Source organism: Sprattus sprattus (assembly GCF_963457725.1).
Source record: "Sprattus sprattus genome assembly, chromosome: 5".
Lineage (NCBI taxonomy): Eukaryota > Metazoa > Chordata > Actinopteri > Clupeiformes > Clupeidae > Sprattus > Sprattus sprattus.
The window spans coordinates 12,234,559-12,244,558 of record NC_137924.1 but is presented as its reverse complement, the minus strand read 5'-3'; positions in this window follow the sequence as shown (position 1 = coordinate 12,244,558).

Here is a 10,000-nt window from a genome sequence, read left to right as displayed (position 1 = left end):
ACGGTTGCATGCCACTTCATAATGAACCTAACCTGTTTCATTTTTCCTGCACAGCCATCATCCACACAGGACCACACATCTGTGGATACTAGAGGGAAATTAAAACCGATATTTATCACGAATTAGCGACTGAATTGATAGTACCACGCTCCTGAAAAAAAGGACTGTAAATAACCCTAACTAACATCTCTCATCATTACCTGTAAATTGTGGCACATTTGCGCGGCAGGGATTCTCAAAGTCATTGCTCTCGCGAAAACATATCTGTCACATCTCTCAAAGTTAAACTTTAGGGGCTCCCTCCACTGTGTTCCTACCATCATTTGTAATGTTAAACAAAGGGCAATTCATTTCCTGCCGAGCAACAACTGCAACCAATACTCAAGGTGGCTGATATTTAAATTCATTACCCCCCCCTCCCCATGCTCTGCAGTTCCACACACCCTGCAACCAGCCTGTTCCTGTTTCTACCCCTGTGGTTTCACATTATGAACATTATCATTCCACTCTTATGATTATGATGCCATTACCCTTATCCCTGCAACAGCTCAAAATCATAACAGCATGAAAAAAGCTTTGTTTTTTAATGTAATTTCAATTCATCTTCTTGTTGGCACCTTATTGGATATGTTGCTGTGTTGTGGGTTGAAAAAGATGTCCTCTTTGTGAATCACTATCCCAACACATAGTTTTATAGTTGGTTACATGTTGTTTTATGACGAAAGCTTTATCATGATTCATTTTGATAATTGGTTTAAAGTAGTTGCTTGCTTTCTCTGAACAGCCTGAGATTAATATCAAATAATTATATTATGTTTGATTTGGCTTTATTGTAGCCTCTGTTTGAGCAAATGGACTGTGCTCCTGTCCAATGGCATTTAACCTGAGCCAAACAAATGGTGGTGTCATACTAAGTCTGCTTCCGCACCTAACCCAGAGAACCCCATTTTTCAGTCAGACACGGTTGGCAATCTGCTGCAGCGACGAGTGCACGACCCTGTCACGTTTGGTGGGCATCCCAACCAACTCGGCCTGAACTCCACAAGCATCGTTGGACTAGTCTGAATTGACGTCAGATTTAAATTGCATAACATTCTTTTTATTACTCTGTGAATTGGGACAACACTTCTGCTCTTTTCACTATCTTTCCCCATTCCTCTCTCGTCTCTCTGACTTCACAGGGCTCCTATATGAGAATGGTCTGAGATGCTGCCAACCCCAATGAACCCAACGGAGAGGAAGACATCCCATTACAGTCCAGTCGCTCGGGCTCTTGGCTGGGTCTGCTGCTTTCTCTCTATGGGCCTTTAACCAAAGCCTGGGGGATGAGTTAACTCTAAAGCTGGGCCAAGCCACAGCTCCACTTCTGCTAATGTTGCGTGGAGATGATGATAGTTCGGCTGGCTTCCTCTCTCTCTCATCTCGTGGTAGGGAAGACATTAGTATTTCCTCATAGCTCTAGGGGCATGTAGGGTGTTTACAGAGCCGCCATGTGAAAGAATCTCCACTCTGTTCTCCAGCTAGCACTTCAGCATGGCATGCTCTAATTCCACCCTTAGTTTACTTTGACGCAAACAAAGAACATGGAGAGAGAGCTGATTGTTTGGAGTAATTGAAGTTATGCAACCAACGCTAAGCCAATTACTTTTGTTTGTTAGTGGGAAAGCATATGTCTTATGTCAATGACTACCCAGGATTTCTAAATATAGTCTAATTGTTATCAATATATTACGCGACATGAGTGACAGTATTCTAAGCTGCGTAAAGTGGCATTTTTGGCAAAACCAACGAAGTAATTTACTGCCCAAATGGAAAACAATTTCTAAGCAATGACTTGAAGGATAACCTACGACAGTCAAATAAGATTTTGTCAAATTACCCATAGGCCTACACCTCCGCGTTCTTCACCAGGGTTCAGCATGCTACCTAACAACATGTATCCTGGTCCTCACTGCAACATTTCACTTCACTTTGGCCGACTTGTCTTGTTTTGACCAGGCCCTTCTATGTAGTAAAATATGTCAGGTCCGCTGTAGCAGAGGCATTTATCATACGGCTCTGCGCAGGCACCGTGCCAACGCCTGGACCTGTCCGTTCTGCCCTTTCAGAGAAATTTACCTTTAGTGCCTCAACGATATATATATTACAGCTAATTTGGGCGGTTCACTGAGAGTGCCAACAGAGAGCAACAGCGTCGAGATTTATCAAGTGCTGTATTCTACATAAACAACGTGGAAAATCATAGTAGGCCATCTAAGTCAACTGAAGACTAATATAAAATTGCGTAGGCATACTGATCAAGATCACAGCACACCGGAATTTTACAGAAGACATGAAGTGAAGGGCAATGTCATCTAACTCAAGAAAATATGGGTATGTCAAGGCCGTACCTCCACTTGTAGCCTGCACCATAGACATCTTCACATCCTTCAAACGGCTGACCCATTTAAGTAATGCCTTGGTTTCATAGGGTAATTGATTTGTCGTGGTAAGATATTATCCATGGAAGGTGCTAAGGAATTTGTAACTCGGTACATTTTACATTAACATTAGCTAACTAGCAAAACATAAAAACGACGCTTCAAACGATGTAGGCTCTAAATACATTCAGCCTTCATCATTTATCATTTCTACAAGAGCCCCATTCCCCCGCCGCCAGGGGGCGTAGTGCACCATGTAGCGCTCAGCTTCCTATTAAGTTTCGTTCCCATGCTTCGACCACCATGCTCAGTGGTGATCAATAACGCGCTAGTGCTCATTAAATGTCGCTCGTATTTATCAGTATATCTGTTGCCTGTCTGGCCTGTTAAACGCATCTGCGGGATGCTTTTGGTTGCCTCGTCCATCTCTTGAAAATCTTTAATTTGTTACAATAAAACGTGCCTATAGCCTGTATAGAGATAGATAGATAGATATAGAACAAAAACGGGAACAGAATTATATTGTAAAGAAAGTAATATTTGTACCTTATTTTTATTTTTATTTTTACAATAGTTCACATTGTTTACCATTGTCTAGTAAAATTATATGCATGGTGGTTATAGAAATGCAAATGAAAACAAAAACTGGATGAAAAAGGCCCTGGATTTTCAAAATGCATTTACATTTTACAATATACATTTGGACCTTCTGTCTGATAAGCCCAACTGATGAAAAATGACGTCCTTTGTGCTTGTGTTATCAGCCCTCATTTGTGTATTTGAATCAGTCCCTTCCTTATGTTGTGGTCCCAGTACTGATTGCTGCAGTTGCTGCTGGCTTTTGCGTGGTGCTGACGACACCATGGTTATGATGAAGGGGTTTGTGGATGAGCAGTTCTTTCATATTTGAAATGGTGCCATGTGCAAGTTCACTGTGAGGATGACAGCTTTGAGCCACAAGATGGTGCTGCGAGAAGAGATTTGGCTGACGTGCTGGGGGAAGGGGGTGGGGAGGAAGTCGTTTCGGGGGCTGTTTTAAAGCCTTTGCATACGTCGCCCTTTAAAAGCCTGCAGCGTTTTATTATGGATTTCCCCTCGTCTGCGGACATGATTGCAGCTCATCTCGGTGTTCTCTTCACAGCTTTATAACCTAGCCCTTTCCCCCTCCCTTACACACACACACACACACACACACATACACACACCATGCTCTCTCGCAGACACATTCTACACAGCCCGAGCCCCTTTATGCATCTCTCTATCTGTGCTCGGCAAGACGCTTTGCAGCAGAACAAAGGCCAGCCTCCAGAATGGGTCAGGGTAAATGTTGCTTCTGTCTGCGAGCTGGGACTTCAGCGGGCAGTAAAACCACAGGATATGTGAGGCCATAGACAAGTCCAAAGGGACGAGGCTGGAATGGCGTGGAACAATGCAGGAGGACCCCATGCTCCCAGCTCCAGCTCCAGCTCCCCACCCCCATCACTTCCTGGTTTCCTTCCTGCCCCGTACTGTATTTCACACTTGGGCTATTGCAGCCTTGGTAGCCGGAGAGAACGTGAACGCTGAAACAATTGAACAATGACTTACTGATGCAGGGGTTTCAGAGCCCTGTGGAAGTCAAATAACAATCCAATAAAGTGGAATAATGGCAGTGCTATAAAACAATAAATATTTTTAAATGAATCAGTTGTTTTTGTTTAATTAAGGGGTCTAGCTTTGTAGATAAAACATACAGATTACAAACGCTCATTCATTCGTCTTTTCTGGTTGTTTGTTTATTGGTTTGGTAATTTATGTACTTACAGTGTGTGGTCCACCAGCTACAGGGGTTGTTCTATAAATACCCAGCTCTGTAGCTCGGAGGAATGGACAAACATTAATGTCTTTGTTTCATTGCTTGTATGTTTATTTGCTCATAGATTCGATATTGCAGATTACAGGAATGCTTGTCTGCCTCTTGTTTTGGTGTGGGTTTCACCGACCACTGTGTCACTTTCTCCTTACGACGTGGTGGCCTGGTTTGGGTGGACCAGGATGATAACTCGCTCTGCAATTGTGGTCAGCTTGGCTGAGACAGGAGCAGGGGATCCTGCCAAACTCCCTGAAGGCTCGTCACATGACAGCTAATTACAGGATCTGACCGTGATCCCGCCCCCAACAGCTTGATCTACAGTCGTCCGTCAGCGTTGCTTTTGAAATCAGGAGGGGCTTTCCTGTAGAACCATTGACAGAGACGACAGAAACCCCCTGACATGGGTGATGGAGTTGCCCACGGCTCTAGAAAACCCCCCCTGCCCCTCTTTCCCCTCCACCTTCAGCCCACTATCTCTCCCTGGGCCTCTCCCAGCCTCTCCTAGAGCTTAGATCTCTGGAATAATTATTCGTGCGATGAAACACACAAGGGGTAACACAGCCGCTCTGCTCCAAGGTACGTTGAATAAAGCAGTGAAATCCTCCGGGCAGAGATGTCCGCCTGCGAGCCGCTGCTCTCCGCTGTAAAACCCCGGCCGAGCTGCTCCCCCTGCACGCATTGTGGCTTCTTCCTCGACTCTCCACTGGGCAACAACCACACACACACACTCACTCACTCACTCACACACTCACACACACAACCAAGAACAATGTTCCGTCAGACAGGCATTTACAACCCCGACTATATGACAGCCATAAAAAGCATGGCAAATGAGCCCTTCTGTGGCTGCTGGGGCCAGCTGTTGAGTGGTCTGCGTCACACAAGGCGTAATGAAGGGCTTTGAGTTGGCGGATTATCCAGCAGGAAAGAGAGAGGAAATAAACACAACGTTAACAAGTCCCATTTCTAATGTGTTAGGGCGAGCTGCGTGGGGCACATAAACTCCCCGTTCTGGGGTGGATGGCTCATAAGGCTTATAGGTCTTTCATGTAATGAAAGAGCAATCTGGAGTCCGTGACTTGACATGTTTAGAGGCATGCCTTTTTAATGTTCGACAAAAAAGCACCACCACAGTCTGTAAAACTCTTTCATTTAAGAGGTTTTCTTCTATTCGTATGTCTTCTTTACATTTTTTCGGGGCTGTTTGGATTGGAAGCGCCACGCACAAGTATTCAAGGCAAGATTAGCCCCTGCTACGACACGAGACTTCCTGGACTGGGAGTCTCTTCAGTTTACAACTTCCTTCTTGTGGCGACAATCCACCAAAATATGTGTCAGGTTGTTGAGTAAGAGTGATGATTGTCCCAGGCCTCCAGCTGGGAAAGCTGAACTCCTGAGGGAGGTGCACTTACTCCTGACTTTGACAGTGTGGCCGAGCTCCACGATGATTTCCAACTCTGACAAATGCAGTGTACAGCGAAGCCTCAGTCCTGTATGCTCCGGGCCCATTCAAACTTTAGTGCTGTGTGGCTCAGGTCTGCTTAGGCCTCAGAGCTTCATGCCTCAGTCTAGTTGAGGCTTTACTAGCTAAATGTTCAGTTCACATTGGCCTTAGAGCTGTGTGCTTCATAATGTTTTTATATTATTTATTTTATATTTTTTAGCATCTTTAGTGCTATGTGTGTAAAGTTAGTTTAGGTGTTGCTGCTGTGTTCCTCTTTAGGACTTACTTCAGGACTCCATCCTCACTGCTACTCTGTACTGGGCCTTATAGCCATGTTCACCCCATGCTATCAAATGATCCATCAATAACGGTGCACTTAGTTTTCAGCACATTGTGAATTATACAGATCATCAATTTCCCCTTTGCCCACAAACCACACATAAAAACACTGTCAGGTCTGCCACATGCTTAATCATACACATACACGCAAACATAAAAATACACACACATACACATAAGTCTGTTTTAAGAATACCAGGCTTGTTTCACCACCGTGAATGCAACCTGCAGTTATGTGCTCTGTAGAGTTTAACATTTAACTCAATGAAGCGTTCAGTGATGGAATTGACATGTTCAGCGTCAGCGTGTGGCCTGCAGTAAATCAAGGGTGCAGTGAAAGTTGGTGTAACTTCTGTTTTATTAGACGTCCATTTTAACCTGGGGCTGATGGCGTTCTGACAACAGGACGCAGTCTGGCCGGGCAGCATCTTTGGTCTGAACTCGTTTCTGACGGCGAGTTTCTGGGGGGGCTCAGAGCTGAGCAGTGCGCAGGCGCCAGGGGAGACAGCTGCGTGGGCTCTGCTGCAGTGAAGAAAAAACAGAGACAATGTACCACACACACACACACACACACACACACACACACACACACACACACACACACACACACACACACAGACTCACTTATTCACACACACTCACACACACACACTCAGTCACTCACTCACACACACTCACACACACACACACACACACACACACACACACTCACACACACACACCGGACACTCACACACACTCACACACACTTACTCACACACACTCTTTCTCTTTCTTCCTTACTTTCTCTCTCTCTTCCACTCCGTCTGGGTCTCTCTCGCTCTTGCTCTGCTGTCACTCTGTCTCTGTCTGCCCCCCTCCCACACACACCCCCCCTCACACTGCCCTGTGTCTTTTCATCTCACACTCATTCTCCCCTCTTTACGGCTCAACTTCCCCTCATTTACAAACAGCCACAATCAGGCCGTTTGTGTTTGCCCGGTCTGCACCACTCAATTAAACAGAGGAAGCCTTGTCATTCTCGGATATCGGCAACGAGACAAAGACAAATGAAGGCAAGGTTAAGAGCCTCGCTCTCCACACTCGGAAAAAGCCCATTCAGTTCAAGTGATGCAACGCCCTTGTCTTTGGGTGGACACTTGGCCTCGCCGTGTCTCCCACCCTAGGTGTCTGCCAGTTCTGGGGAGTGTTGGAGGGTGGCAGAGGGCCCTGACCACCTGTGTGAGGGTCAGGCCTGCGCCCTGGCGGTGGCTGTTTGCATGCCGCCAAGATGGTTCACAGGTTATCGTGTTTCTCGTCTGCGCACACACCATAAACATTGGAAACAGGCCACCGCTCTATTATCCCACTTCAAACCTGATATTTAGCGCTCTTACGTAACTCCCCCTGTGGGTCTCTCGCTAACATCTGCGGCACGCTGAGAATATTATGCGCGGCGATGTCTGAGTGGTGAATTTAATCACGCTAAATCGTTTAGGCCTTCAGAGAACACGACAGAAATGAGCGTGTGCTGAGTGCAGCGGCTTGTAAAAAAAAAAAACGGGAGACTGCAAGTTTATCCTGCAGAGTATGTTGTTGATAATTGCTAGTAGTAAATTATGCATGTTACTTAAACTGTCCAGGATAATCCCTCAAACTTTGTGTTCGATCTGGATCATCCGGAGTCTGGGCCGGTGCCAGTCGGAGTAGTGGTGTTTATGGGTCCCTGATCAAGAAACAGGGCCTAGCGGGGGGATTAACTAACCAGGGCCAATGTCAAGCTAAAGCTGGACTGACAGTAATTCTTGTCCTGTCTGTCTGGTCAAGATGCTTGACACAGCAAATGGCCCTGCTCGTCTCTCTCATATTTCAAGTGGCAAGCAAAAAGCTTCTTGAAACTGCTGTCCAGCAACTCAAGGTGGTCTGCAAGAGTATCCTCCTACGTGCCAGTAATAGACACTAAATAGATGTAGAAAGGAGCCCAGCTTGTCAAGTCTTTGATGGTGTGGTATTACATTAAGGGTGTTAGTGGGCTGAGGGCACGTGGAGATGTTATTTGCATCTCACCTCTGTAATATTTTAAATGCTCACAACACAACATTAAACACAGTCATATATTTTACGAGCACTGCTAACTTCCAGTACTGCAAAAGAGTTTGCGAGGGACATACAGTACCTGAAGGCTTTAGCACTATAATGGTTGTGAAATAGACTGCCAGGAGTTTTGCGGCCTTGTAAACATTAGAGTGTGCTTGTAAAATTTTATTAAGTGCTAAAAGTTCCAACAACTCATTTTTTTATTGTCTTTACCATGAAATTTTAAGTTTGGTTTTGAAAAATTAACATGTAAAAACCCAATAAAATGACACTTGATATCCTGAAGCAGCCAAAGCAGATTTTTGAATGATGGTTTTAAACTGAGCATACTGCTAAGTCTGCTAACACGCAGCAGAAAAGAGGCATAGTTGCCACAGTAAAAAAAAAAAAAAAAGAGCTCCTGCAGGCTCGTCATCCAACGTCATGCAGATTTCCCCCTCCATGACCACTAGGGGGCAAAGGAGGTCCAAAAATGTCTCCATGTGTGCATGTCCTTTTTTGGTCCAATGATTTGTTGTCTATGATGTCATTATGCTGTCTTCAGACATTCAAACATGATGTTCAGTGACTTTCCCTCTCAGGATCTGCCAAATACAACGTAAACGAAAATATCATCTAATAGAGCACACACTCCCTACAACTGTTTTGTATTTTGAACGTGCCAACACAAATGGATACTGCGGAGCAAGACAAATTCGAGTTGAAGCTGGCGCCTGCTGTTGTTGACTACATGTTTTTGGATGTGCCTGGTCATACCTGTCATCGGTGGGCTGCGGTGGTGTGGAAACCGGATTGAAGGGGGGCCTATGAATACAGCAGAACATATCCGTCATAAACAGCAAGGCTGCTGAGCTGGACTGGGCCAAGTGCTTCCTGCCAGAGAGCGAGGTTGGCAGTGTCATGGCACCACTGTGCCCGGATACCCAGCCAGCTGCTGTTGGGCTGACTGTCTGCTCCCTATGGTGTGTGTGTGTGTGTGTATCTGTGTGTTTGTGCTTTTTTGCATTAATCTATTTTATCATATGTATTTGTGTGTACATAGGTATACGTGTTTGTATGTGTTTTGGTGGAAGGCTATGTCTGGGAGTGTGTATATGTGTGATTTCACATGTCTGAGCGGTGTCAGTGTTTTAATACATAAAGAAAGTGTTTGTCTGCATTTATCTAAATGTGTGTGTGTGCTTGTTTTTATTTGTATATGTGTGTGTGTGTGTGTGTGTGTGTGTGTGTGTGTGTGCGCGCGCGCCCTTGTCTGTGTGTTTGTGTGTGTGTGTGTGTGTGTGTGTGTGTGTGTGTTCGTGTGTGTGTGTGTGTGTGTGTGTGTGTGTGTGTGTGTGTGAGTGTGTGTGTGTGCGCGTGTGTGTGTGTGTGAGTGTGTGTGTGTGTGTGTGTGTGTGTGTGTGTGTGCAGTCATGTGTGCGTGCCTGCTTGCCTGCATTCCTCTGGCCCAGCAGCCACCTGGACTGAGAGCTGAAGGAATGCTCTGGCTTAATGATGAGCAGTAAATCAGGGGAGCCACTCTGGAACATCGGGCAACCCTATTGGCCAGCGCAGTATTAGTCCCAACCCCCTTCCTGAGCAGAAAACACCCCAGAGAGGTCCAATAGCATGCTCCCATGACAGTGTGACCGCGATGCAATACTGCATGCGGGCCATAGGACCCCAAGACCTTCGTTTAGTTCACAGGCACAAACAGCATGTTAATAGCATGCTAACCAAACATGCTAGAGTGAGATGAGATAGCTGCATAGCTAGGTGTGCGTCACGTTTTTGTATGAGAATCCAGGCATATTACAGAGACAGATGGAACTGAAGTGTGTGTATTTGTGTGAGTGTGTTTGTGTGTGTTGGGACGTGGGAGTGGGGGCT